Genomic DNA, 12,294 nt, shown 5'->3' on the forward strand with positions numbered 1-12,294 from the left:
CTACAAGAATGGAGTTTCGTTTGTTTATTTTTGTTAATAGCTGGAATGCTTGCAGTTAAAAAAGCTGCCAAAATAGCCATTTCTCTTCTTTTTCTCCTCGATAAATAACAGCATCCAACAGCAATTGGCAGAGAGTAGGAATTTATGCTCAGTCTAAACTCTACAAAAATTACAATTCTACAACATCTTTGTTTTTAGCATTAACGCTAACTTCTATGTAGTATTTTTTTTTTTGCTTTTTGTTGTCTAATTTTTTTTTCTATTATATAGGTATTTTAAAGGTTTTTTCTTTTTTTTAAATTCTGTACAACTATTAGGATTTTAAACAGGGAGAGTTAGAAGCATTTACAAACCTTTTTTTTTTGTTTTTTACTATCAACCATCTTTCTTTTCTCTTGGCTATGCCTTTTTATTTATTTACTTTACTTTTTTTTTTTTTGCTTTTCACAGACATCATCTTACCTGCTTTGAGCAGCGCGATCCTTACGTATTATACAGAAAACCATATGAAAGTTTCATAGATTCTAATTAATGTATAACCAAAGAACCTCCCAAAGTATCAAAGAACTATTATCTTGCCATTTTAAAAGCATTTAAGCATTTTTTTTTAATTTTTACATATTTCATATAATTGCTCTCAAAAACTGTTTTAGGAACAGCTCAGAGAAAAGCAAAGAACTTCCATATTTTACATACAGCTACAAGTCTGCGATAAAAAGTTTTGTCCTTTGGTCCCTATATAGCTAAGGAATGACAGATAAAGATGCTCAGTGACCATTACCATGGGGTCAACATGGTAGCCGCATCCTTGGTGGCAAACAGGCACTCCTTTGTCCATATCCAGGTTTGCATTTCCTGTTTGGAGAAAAGCCGCTGTGGTGATATCAATGTCTCTTCAGAAATCCGGGTTGATCTTGTTCCTGTTCTGATTCATTTATTAATTTTTGTTTGTTTCCAGCCTGTGTCCTTCGAAGTCAGCAGACGTGATACTTTTCTTGAAGAAATGTTACGGTCTAAACAATCAAAGAGAGAATAAGTCTGAAGTCTTCAGCTTGATTGATATTTGCTGATATGTCAAAGGTGTAATCCAACAGTTCCTGTTTTTTTAAAATATATATATATTTTTTTCTAAGTGTGGCCCATTCAGCTGCTGCCCTAAAAAAATGAAGAAGATCATTGCAAATTAAACTAAAAAGGCAAAGTAAACGAATAAAAAAAGGCCTTTGGAAAAAAAAGCCTGTTCTTTTGGGCCTAATCCTACTCCCTTTGAAAGTGAATGTGTTTTGTTCTCAGATTCAACGGAAACAGAACTGAGCTCTTGCTCTGGAGTTTGCTTTTGAGGTGTGCTCCCACTAAAGTCAATGCAAAATTCTCATGGACTTCACTGGGAATTGGCTCAGACCCAAAGCGAGCAAGGCAGTCAAGATCATGATAAAAAAAATACAATTGCTCCTTCTGCATTTTTAATAATAGTGATATATATCTATATAAATATATATACTCACATCTATAGCTATGTGCAGATATATACTTTGTAAAGTGGCACTTAAAAGAAAAAGCCAGATCACAATCTTGCTTGGCTGGACTTTCTAGCGTGTGAAGCCTCTAGGAAAAATTGCTCTAAATTTTAACCGTGTGCTGTATATGACGATATATGAACTTTCCTTGGAGAAATAGCTGTCATTAATGTATATTCCTTTGTGAATGTCAGAAAGTAACACTTTGAACAGGCAATTCATGGGAGGTAAAAGAAAAAAAAATCAGTTGGAATGAACTTTTTGAAAAAACTAGTAAAGCTAACATTTCTTAAATAAAAAAGTTATTTAAAAAAATTTAATCATGATCCGACTAGACTTGACATTTAAGTAGGATGCTTAATCATTACGGATTAGCTCTTATCTCTTTCTAGCAAGCAGGTTCTTCTTATACACTCAGTGATTTATTACATCAAGAAACTTAGAATCTGCAAAAGGTCCACTCTGGTGGAAAAGTGTCATGCGGAATATCAATCCATGCTGGCAGGTTTTTCACACTGTTGGTTCAACAAACAGCAAACCGTACACAGCAGTCTAAACAATTACAACACCAAAAATAATAAGAATAATAGAATAAAAAATAAAAAAACACTCGTCAAGGACCCTTTTTCAGTTGTAAACAAAAAGATGCATTTTGCTTTTTGATCAGGATTATTTTTTTCCCCTCAAAACAATCCCTCCCTTACCCCAAACAAATAATTTGTCAGGAGTGGCTGTAATGTGGAACCTTAGAATTAGGAATTCTTGAAAAGGCACACAAGAGGCCGCAGGCTTTTCTCTAGGTTGCGTTTTGGTTGGACAGCTATAGTTTTTAAACTACTGTTACTATTATTACTTTTTTTTTTAATTTTGGAGAGTGATTTGAAATATCCTAAGGGAAAAAAAAAAAGCATCAATTGAAAAAGGCCCCCAATTCTCCGGAAAAAAATAAATAAAAATCACAATATTTTTCAAGTGCAAAAAAATCAACCACGCATTTTCTTTTTTCATTTTTTTTGTAAAATATCTGTACAGTTATAACAATCCCATTTTCTAAAGAATTAGGAATCCATCTTTTTTTTTCCTTCTATGTGACATCTAAAGAAGCATAAAACGCTGACAAGAAATTAAACGACAAATAAAGAAACCACTGCAAGCACCAAACAAAACGAAAATGAGCACAGCAAGAAATTGTGGCAGCACAAAGTCAAAAAAGGCACATGTGATCATGACTGGCCAATCATCAACTGATACAACATCCAAGAAAAATGCTTCAATCACGGCACCTGCACGAAACTTGACGGCATGTCATGCAACCAATTCTTAGCTTGTTACATGACGCCATCATGTCACACTTTCAACTTCGAGTTGATTTGAACTTACGGACTGGGGGACTGTATTCTCCACTTTCATGTCATTACGTGAACTTTTTTCCTAGCTCAGCTCGAGACTGTGGTGGATTTGACTGGCTCTTGGTTGGTTTTGTTGGAATTTGATTGAATGACAAAAGAAGAAAAGATTTTTTTTATATATATATATATTTATATATAGTGTGGAAAAAGGGAAAGGTGGGGGAAGAAGATATATATAAAAATAATAATAGTAATAATAATAAAAAGTACCAAACAGCATCAGTCAAAAAGCTCTAGTGAAAATACTTGCAATTAAACGATAAAAACAAAAGAAGAAAGAAAATGAAACGAAAGAAAGAGGAAAAAAAATCATGGTGGAGGCCTAGCAAAGTACAAAGACATACTACACACAGTTTATGTGGACACATGAACAACAGTGAACAGTAACAAAATGTTATGCAGTGGCTGCTGAGGAGAGCATGCACTGAATGGATGAGAGCACACATAGGTCGGTTTGCGTCTGGAAAATACATTTGCTGCCAACCGCAGTGGTTTTGTTCTTTCCCTGTGCCACCCCTCCCCACAAACTCCTGGGAAGTGGCTCTTCAGTAAGGGGTTGATTCAAAGAACATTGGAGCCTTTCTGTTGACTTCAATGGGCTCTGGATCAGGTTCTCAGCTGCTCTGTTTGCATCTGAAAAGCTGAAGGGGTGCTGGAGTAAAAGAAGAGGCACTGCTTTGGTTATTGAGAAAAAAGTAACTAGTGTCTGTCCCTTTAAGAGGTTGTAGGATGAGATGCTCAGAACAGCAGCCCAACTGGTGTGGTATGTGAATTTACTTCCCTGTTCTGATATGACCTAAAAAATTCAAAATTCTACCTACAGGCCTGATCCCACATCTTCCCTCAGGCAAAATGCCCCTGGACTGCCCATATCCTCCTGACTCTGCAGTCCTCACCAGGCAAAACTGCCTTTAACTTGCTCTGAGAGTTTTGCCTGAATGAACACTGCAAGGATCAAGTCCCTAAAAGTCATTGCACACAATGAAACATAAAGTAGTGGGCTCAGCCAACAGCTAGAACTACTGTACTTCAGGTGTTTGCTTCCCATCCCATCGGCGGGTTGATTTCTCACCAGCATGCCTAGTCCTGAAAAGTCACTGCACATCATTGAAATTTCACTGCACATTGGTTTGTCACAAGAACATTGTGTTAGACTCTAGTTCTGAAGTCACGCAAACAGGCTAGAGAGGCTTCTTTCCATTGGCTTTCGTTCAAAGCCAAACTATGTGTGCTGGCAAGGGGAAGGGTTTATGTTATCCAGCAGAGAGATGGCCCTGAACAAAACCCAGGATCCGAACTCTGGATTTGGCTCCAGCAGCCAGACTCTGCTCTCTTTTACAGCAAGGTAAATCTGGAGTAACTACATGGATTGCTGCTGTTACACTGGATTTATCTAGTCTGTGTCACTACCATCGGCCGACCAAAACCCCTGGATTTTGCATGCTCAAAATTTGAATCTGAACTTGTGTTTGGATGATGCCTGGTACAGAGGTGAATGTATGCACCCAGACGGGATTGTGGTTCAGCTCTGTTTGTGCTACAGAAAGAGACTGTAGCACTATAATAAACCTCCACTTAGTGCTGGTGAATGAGACCTCACCCTAAGAGGATTGTAGTACGGCTGCTGAATCTCACGCTCCACAGTCACCATTAAAAAGTCAGCGCTAGTTACACTGGGCCAGCTGGTGAATTCTGATAGACGTGCAGCAGAATAAAAAGCTGTAAGGAGTCACTGTATCTCTTAGGGCTTGCACCTGTATTGTGAGTAACACCAGTAGGGGAGAGCAGGTACTGCAAGGTCAGGAGTGCTGAACTGAGGCTTAGCCCTGGTCTACACTGGTGTGGGGGGGAAGGGGAGGATCGATCTAAGTTATGCAACTTCAGCTATGTGAATAATGTAGCTGAAGTCAACGTACTTAGATCGACTTACCATGGTATCTTCACCGCGGTGAGTCGATTGCTGCCGCTCCCCCGTCGCCTGCGCCTCTCATGGTCCTGGAGTACAGGAGTCGACGGGAGAGTGCTTGGGGGGGTCAATTTATTGCATCTAAACTAGACACAATAAATTGATCCCCGCTGGATGGATCGCTGTCTGCCGATCCAGCGAGTAGTGAAGACATACCCTTACATCTCCTTTCGTCCACCAAACATGCTGGACAGTGTGGCTAAGCTGGAGCAGATGGGAAAGGCTGACCTAACACAGCCCACACGCAGCAGCAGGGGCTGGACTGGGACTCTGAGAAGCCGGTCAATGCCTGGGATTAGCCTGTCCTCTTTGCAGGGCTACTCTAGTCAAACATGTTAGCTGAGAAGTTTCCCCTAATATACAGCGAGACCTGGTGGGTGATGTAAGATCTTTTATTGGTCCAGAGTCTGTTGGTGAAAGAGCCAAGCATTCGAGCTTATACAGGGTGCTTCTTCAGGTCTGGGATAGGTACTCGGAGTGCCAGACCCGAAGACAAGTTCTGTGTATGCTCAAAAGCTTGTCTCGTTTACCAACAGAAGTTGAACCAATAAAAGCTAGTACCTCTCCCATGTTGTCTCTCTAGTAACCTGGGCCGGACATGACCACACCAACCTACCCTAATGCATGGAATAGGCAGCAACTGTGTGTCAACTTTGGAATGGCAAGCACAGTACCTCTGCCTTTAGACTAAAATTTCAGACATTGTGAATGTGACAACAAATATATACATATATATATATATACACACACACATACCTATACATATATATGTATACACACACCTAGACATGTATAAATGATTAAAACTCACTGAAAAAACAAACAAATGCATTCAAATAAAAATCAACCAAATCTATTTAATAAGCAGTTCACTTCTCTGGGAGCAGATAAAAGCATTGAGTATGGCTCAGAGATAAGCCATCCCATTCATGAATAAAGATGTTAGGGTTATGAAGACAGGGATACAGCCTGATACAGAAATGGGGTCTTTGGGACTTGTGAGACTTAGTTACAAAGCGAGAGGGAGTGCACACCTTGCGTCCTTGGAGACGGGCTACAAGGAGTGATGGTGCAACTCGTCTCTGAGAGCTAGAATGCTGAGCCAGAGTGTGCCTCCACGCAACAGGCTAAGGCCAATGACGCCCTGTAATCTCACACCTGCCAAGCCTCTACTGTGAAGTCTTTTCCAGCAGCCCTTTGGCAATATTCTCATCGACTGTTGAGTCCCTAGTTACTGAGGATGTCTTTAATCAGGGCCCTGAGCCACAGCTGGACTGTGCGTGATTACAGCGGTGACCCTAAAAACATTTCCAGCTCTCTTTGTTATGGCAGCTTCCCCCCAGTATTGCCTGGACTCTGCTGTGGGAGAGAACACAGCACATTAAAGGCACCACTGGAGAACTTTCAAGGGTGGCCACTGGCTACGCTTTATTGTCCACAGCCGCACTATTAGGTGAAATTCACGCCCAGCAAAGACAGTGTGACAGCTATTCCAACCCCAGGCAGTATCTTTGGAGACCACGTTGTATTGTATGTGGGAATGTTCTGTGTAGCGTTGTGGGTTAGGGAGTTGCATTCTACTCCATGAAGGAGTTACCACAGCTTCCTTTTGATACAAGAAATGGCCCTTACCTTTGATCTCGGGGGGACCCAACCCTACAGGAGGGTCGGAAGGACTAGAACCTATCAGGGTTCCCATAGGAATGATGGGCAACTTCTGGTATGAGGGCTCAAGGAGCATTTAGACCCCATTATTGTTTTACATGTTTCCTTGATATCCTTGAATACATATGCGCTGCTTTGAAAGAGCTGGATGGGCCCTGGCACAGCACTGTCATTGGAGGTCAGGTCCCTGCCCAGAGAAAGGTGATGGCTAGGGTAGGCTTGAGATCCGAGTGGGTGTTTCTGCAGCAGACCACAGGGGCAGCAGGGCGGGGAGGCGGAAAGGGGGTTTAAAAGTCCAGTTTCCCACTGAAATGGTGCATGGCCCCTGCAGTGGGCGAATCTCACCTGGGCTGAGTCCTTATGCAGCCCACACAAAATGCCCCAAGTCCTGTCCCAGCATGCATGGGGGCTCAGTGTGCAACCTGCGAGGGAGACTCTGAAGCTGCACTCATTGGTCCTGATAGTGAGGGGAAGTCATGGTGGGTGTTATGTTCAACTCAGTGGGAGTTTTGCCTGAGTAAAGACTGCAGGATGTTAAAGTTGATGGAGGAAGTCTCTTGTATCTGAACAGCCCCCTCTCCTCCCCACCCCTTCCTCGCTTTTTATGCAGATTCCTTCAACCCAGTAGTAACACAAAAGCACTCTGCAGTTCTTATTCTCGGGGATGGTCAAGCACTTTTACTCCACACAATGCACTTGGCTTTCTTGCCATGGCAGACTCATATTGGCCTGGATGTAGAACCAGGACCCCCCTGCCATGCCCGTGCTTAGGACTATCCCATCTCCTATGGACTGCTGTTAAATCCAGGTTTATGACTTGCTCCCTTTGAAGTCAAGGGCAAAACTCCCACTGACTTCAATGGAGGAGGACCGTTCTTGTCAGTATTGAATATTTATGACCGAGGTGGGGGCCCTATTATGCTAGGTGCTGTACAAACAGAGAGGTAGACATGGTCTTTGCCCCCACAGCGTTTACCATCTAAGGAAGATCAGCTCTCACTTTTGCCATGCTGGAGAGGCCAGCTGGCCCCCTTTGGTCATCGCCTCAGACAAATCTCTCCACCTGCTGCTTTCACACTGTCCGAGCTGCAAGGGGCCCCTTCCCTGAACTGATGCACAGGCTGCTAGCATCTCCTCTACCAAACAGAGAACACCCTATGGCTGGCACCACGCTGCTTTATTAGCACTGGGCCCATCCCAAGCACTGCTGCTACAACTTCTATACCACCCCATAAGCACACAGCTAAACATCACACAGCCAGCTACACAGCCCCATTCAGATATACAGGGTCCCAAGCCTGCAATGCAAGCCCGTAGCTTTTGGAAATGAGAGTTGTGTGTGTGCATGAGAGAGACAGAGAGAGAGACGTACATGCTATATGTGTAAATACAATATATGCAAATATTGACTGCCTGTGAGGCTGTAGCTATAAAATATTGTCCGGGGTAGGGTTGGGGGTGGGGGAAGACAAACCAACAACCCAAGCGCTGGTGTGTTGCATGTTCAAGCAGGGAGAAATTACATTTTCTCCTGAGTGATGGTTCTTTATAGCTGTTGCTTGGGGGGGCGAGGGTGGGGGGAGGCAATATTTGTTTTATTACATCCCAAGATCTCGCACTCGCCTGGCCTATCGCTACACCTGTTTTGTCTTTTCTCTGATTTCCTGTAGCAATTTCGCTCTCCCGGGCCGTTTCTTTCTGGTGCTGGTGCCCTATTGTCACCCTCCCATCCCCCAACCTCGGCTTGACCAGGCTAGCTGTGCTCTACTCCTTGTCTTGCCACCGGCAAAGCAGCTGAGGTGTTACACGCTTGCCACAAGCTCTTGAATGGCCATAGCACAGCGTGGGCCAAAGCAGGTGTGTCTGATTGGGGGTAGGCTGGTGTGGCAGAAGGGTCCCAATCCCAGTGTTAAGTCCTGGGTCACCATTTCATGGCGACTGGCCATTTCTGCCAGACAATAAAGAATGTTAGCGCCTCACCTGGTCTTGTGTGCAAGGTGAGCGCTTTGTTATTTAAAAACACAATAGGTTTTTTTTTTTTGACATAAGATTCATTTTTAACAAATTAAGGACAAGGCTACAATAAAGCTGGGGTGTGTGTACATTTATATACCTGTATATGCACATGTATGCAAAATATATATGTACACCCTCCCCCCATAGGGCTACAGTCTACCATATATATTAGAGATGGTCAGAAAAATGCCAATGAAATGTTGTTTTCTTTGGAATTTGCTGATTTTGATGAACGTCACATGGAACGTGGGCAGGATTCCATGCTGGACAGGCTGTTGGCAATCCCCAGCTTTCCAGGGCAGCCCTCCATGCAGAGTGCGTTGGTGTCAGGGACCTCAGGGCTTCCAGGCCAGCGGGCTCCCGGGCTGGTGCCTTGGCTCCCCAACTTTGGTGAGTTGGGCAAGCTGGGAAGCGAGCTGCCTTGGGCTTCGGCCAGCCCAGGAAACAAACCGGCCTAGGAGTTGGGGAAGTGTGCGAGTCCCAGCTCCCAGCCTGGCTGCGTCAGGGGGCATATTTTGCTTTGACACGCCATCTTTTAGTGTTTTCAGAACCACATATTGAGGGATTCCAGACCTGTGAACATTTCATCTTGTCTGAAAACAATCTCCAAAACCTGGAAAATTGACACTGAAATGTTTCCTGGTCAGCGCCATAGCGAGACAGACAATTACACAGATACAGCCACACATGAACGTTAATGCTAAATCTAGTGCGCTTAGTCAGGTGATGAAAACCCAACCCTCTGGCGTTCTAATACTACCGCTCTGTGTCCTTGGGCAAGACAGTTGCCCTCTTTGCCTCAGTTTCCCCATCAATAAATTAAAGCTGATAATATCTATAACGTCTTTCATCCACAGATCTCAAGTAACCCTACATCTTTTGTGGGGATGTTGTGGGCATTTTTTTTTTACTTAATTATGTTACACTTAGAGATGGTCAAAAAAATTACAATAACTGTCCTTGGTCAACCTGCTTTGTTGGTGTGGGAGGGCATCACGGTCGGCTGTTTCATTGGTGTGGAGAGGCATTTAGAAGAAGGACTATGCAGAGGTAGGGCTTGAACCTGTCACCAGTAGGGGGAGTAGAGAGGCCTCCTGAACCCAGAGCCAGGACAGGCTGAAGAAGCCTGGCTGTGAGAGACCTCAGCTAAGCTCCATGCAGGCCTGACAGGCCTGTCCAATGTATGAGTGTCATGCCATGTGCGGGCACTTCCAGATGAGGAAGCAGGAGCTTAGGAGTGCCACGTACCCCAGTCACTCCCCTGTGGAATGGCCCAGCAGTGGGAACAACGTCCCGGCCCACAGCCAGCATTCCCCATCTCATGCAAAATCAGTCGGTGTGGAAGGCAGCGCATGTTTCCTCACTCATGGTTTCCCCAAGTGCCCCACAGATGCTACTTACGCATGGCCCACAGAGACCGTCGCAATTGTATGCGGCAGCATGTCAGCAGTGACCGTACAGGCAAAAGGAAGTGTAGCGGCTGCATGGACTGCCTAGGTGAATGGTACTGGAGGGCCTGGGAAGCAGGCAGCACTCAGCAGCTGGCCTCACCCAGCCTTAGTCATGTGGGCTGGGACAGCTCCTATTTTTGCAAAGTACCACAGATCTTGAATGTCCATCCGGGTAGCCTGGTGGGGACGGGTAGAAAGGGTTCTGCTTTTGTGTCTCATGGCAAACAGAGAGTTTGGTCCCAGGGCAATGCCTCCATTCATGGCTGCTGAGTGCTAGGCAGGAGATGAAATGTAGAAGCTGCTCTGCCACACCTAATAAGGGTTCTTTATTATGCCGGGGTGTTAGATCAAGGTGGCATCAGGGAGTTCATTAGCTCCCAAGCACCATGACAACATTTTAATTTAAAAAAGCTGCACACGCTTGAAAAGCAGTTCTAATTGGGAAGCTGGACGTGTGGCTCAGCACCTGCTCTCGATTTGTTTGTTCTGGATTGACACAAAATGCTGCAAATCCTGATGCTTTAATATTCTATTGTCGTTGCTAAGGGAGAGGCAGAGATGCTGCACCGCAGCTTTACCGCTCCGAGGATTTCAAGGAACTTGATACAGATCCGTTCATTGACCGCAGGAACCCCAGCTAGGGATGTGTGGCCACAGGTGTGGTCCTTGGACAAGCTGGGGCACTCTGGCTTTCATTCAGTTACATGGAATACAGTGGCCCAAAGCAGCTTGCCAGCCATGAAAGGGGAAGTGATTTACACAAGGGGACCCCCATCCTCCAAGCTTGCAGGGGAGGAGCTCTCTGTGGCTCACACTGCAGAGGTAGTGGAAAGGACATGTGGACGTGTCATGAGTGTTGCTGGTGGGTCTCTGCACGGCGTTGGATGTACAAGTCCACAATGAAGAAAAGCAGCAGCTTTGCCTGCAGTTCCTGCCCTAAACCTATACAGCTGCCCCCGACCTTGTGCCTCTCCTCCAAGCTCTCATATGCAGTATCCATGCGCAATGGTCTTTTGCCTGTGCTGTCCTTGCAGACTCGGGGCTTTACAGGGCCTCTGCCCTGGGGCTGAGGGATGGTAGGGTTGAGTGCAGAGGAAAGGGATTCCATTGTCTCCAATGGGAGCAGGTATAGGACCAATTCTCTTCCTATGTGAATGTCAAAACTCCCATTGACTTCAACGGGGCACAAATGGACCCAGTCCTGCCAGTGCTGGAGTCAGGGAACAGGAACAGGCCCATTAGTAATTGTCTTGCCTTCTTTGGGGGTGACACTTTGCTCTTCACTCATCCAGGACTCTCTGAACAGGGAACAATGGGCTGTCATCTGAGTGACTTTGCCAAGATTGGCCAGTAGCAGGGCTAGGAAAGGACCACATAATGCCTAGTTACCTGCCCTATCAGCCCAGTCCAGTACACACAGACTCTCTTGTCTGTGAGACACAAGGGAATCTTTCCCAGAGCATGAGGACTTCCGGAGCACCCAAACCTGAGCTATCCAGGTTTGGTCAGCTAAGCAGCCCCCCCGCCCGAACCATCACAGAGCCAGGAATATGCTACTGCTTGCAACACCCCATTACGGCATCTGATATTTTATTTTTCTGCCTGCAGCTTCAATTTACCTTCAAGGGGCACAGTGCAATTACCTAAAAATATTTCCTGCTTCGTTTTAATTGCTCTAAGACCGGAAGGCACCTCCAGCTACAAACAGTAAGGTGAAAATTAGTGCCCCAAATATTTCAAATTGATGAATGCGTGAGATGGCTCAACGAGCATTCACAGTCCTGTTAATTACTAAAGGGTACTCATTTTGGGGTTAAAAACACAAGAAAACAAAACCTCAAAGCCCCACTCTGTGATGTGTCACAAACATAGTCATTCACCCATGAGGCTTAAACTCCAACATGGGCTTGAGAAGAATATAACAAGAATCCTTCCTACTTCTGGAGCACCTTCCATCCCATCCTGTACAAATGGCCATGAATTAGGGCCTGATGCCAAACACACTTACCTATGTGAATAACTTTACTGATCTATCTAGGGTGACCAGACAGCAAATGTGAAAAATCGGGACAGGGGGTGGGGGGTAAAGGTGCCTATATAAGAAGACGACCCCAAAATTGGGACTGTCCCTATAAAATCAGGACAGCTGGTCACCCTAGATCTCTCTATGGTACTTATCTGGCCCCCATGACCGTTGGTCTCTGAAAGCCTCATGATCTTTACTGTATTTGCCCTTACAAACTCCCTGTGAGGTATGACAGTGCTACTAT

The 12,294-nt window shown here is 44.8% G+C and overlaps 1 protein-coding gene across 13 annotated transcripts in view; it reads right to left on the reverse strand.

Moving 5' to 3' along the window:
* Positions 1 to 406: 406 nt before the first annotated feature.
* CELF4 (CUGBP Elav-like family member 4) overlaps positions 407 to 12,294 on the reverse strand; it is an 885,612-nt gene continuing 873,724 nt past the window's right edge. For 8 of the 13 annotated variants that reach the window (XM_050943603.1, XM_050943609.1, XM_050943608.1 and 5 more), the window contains exon 13: positions 407 to 1,155. The gene's annotated coding sequence lies outside the window, so the exon portion shown is untranslated. Of the gene's footprint in view, positions 1,156 to 2,897; positions 2,986 to 12,294 lie in introns of all 13 variants that reach the window. The other 5 variants (XR_007773108.1, XR_007773107.1, XM_050943604.1 and 2 more) reach the window with 5 other exon arrangements.

This window comes from Gopherus flavomarginatus, chromosome 3, assembly GCF_025201925.1.
Source record: "Gopherus flavomarginatus isolate rGopFla2 chromosome 3, rGopFla2.mat.asm, whole genome shotgun sequence".
NCBI lineage: Eukaryota > Metazoa > Chordata > Testudines > Testudinidae > Gopherus > Gopherus flavomarginatus.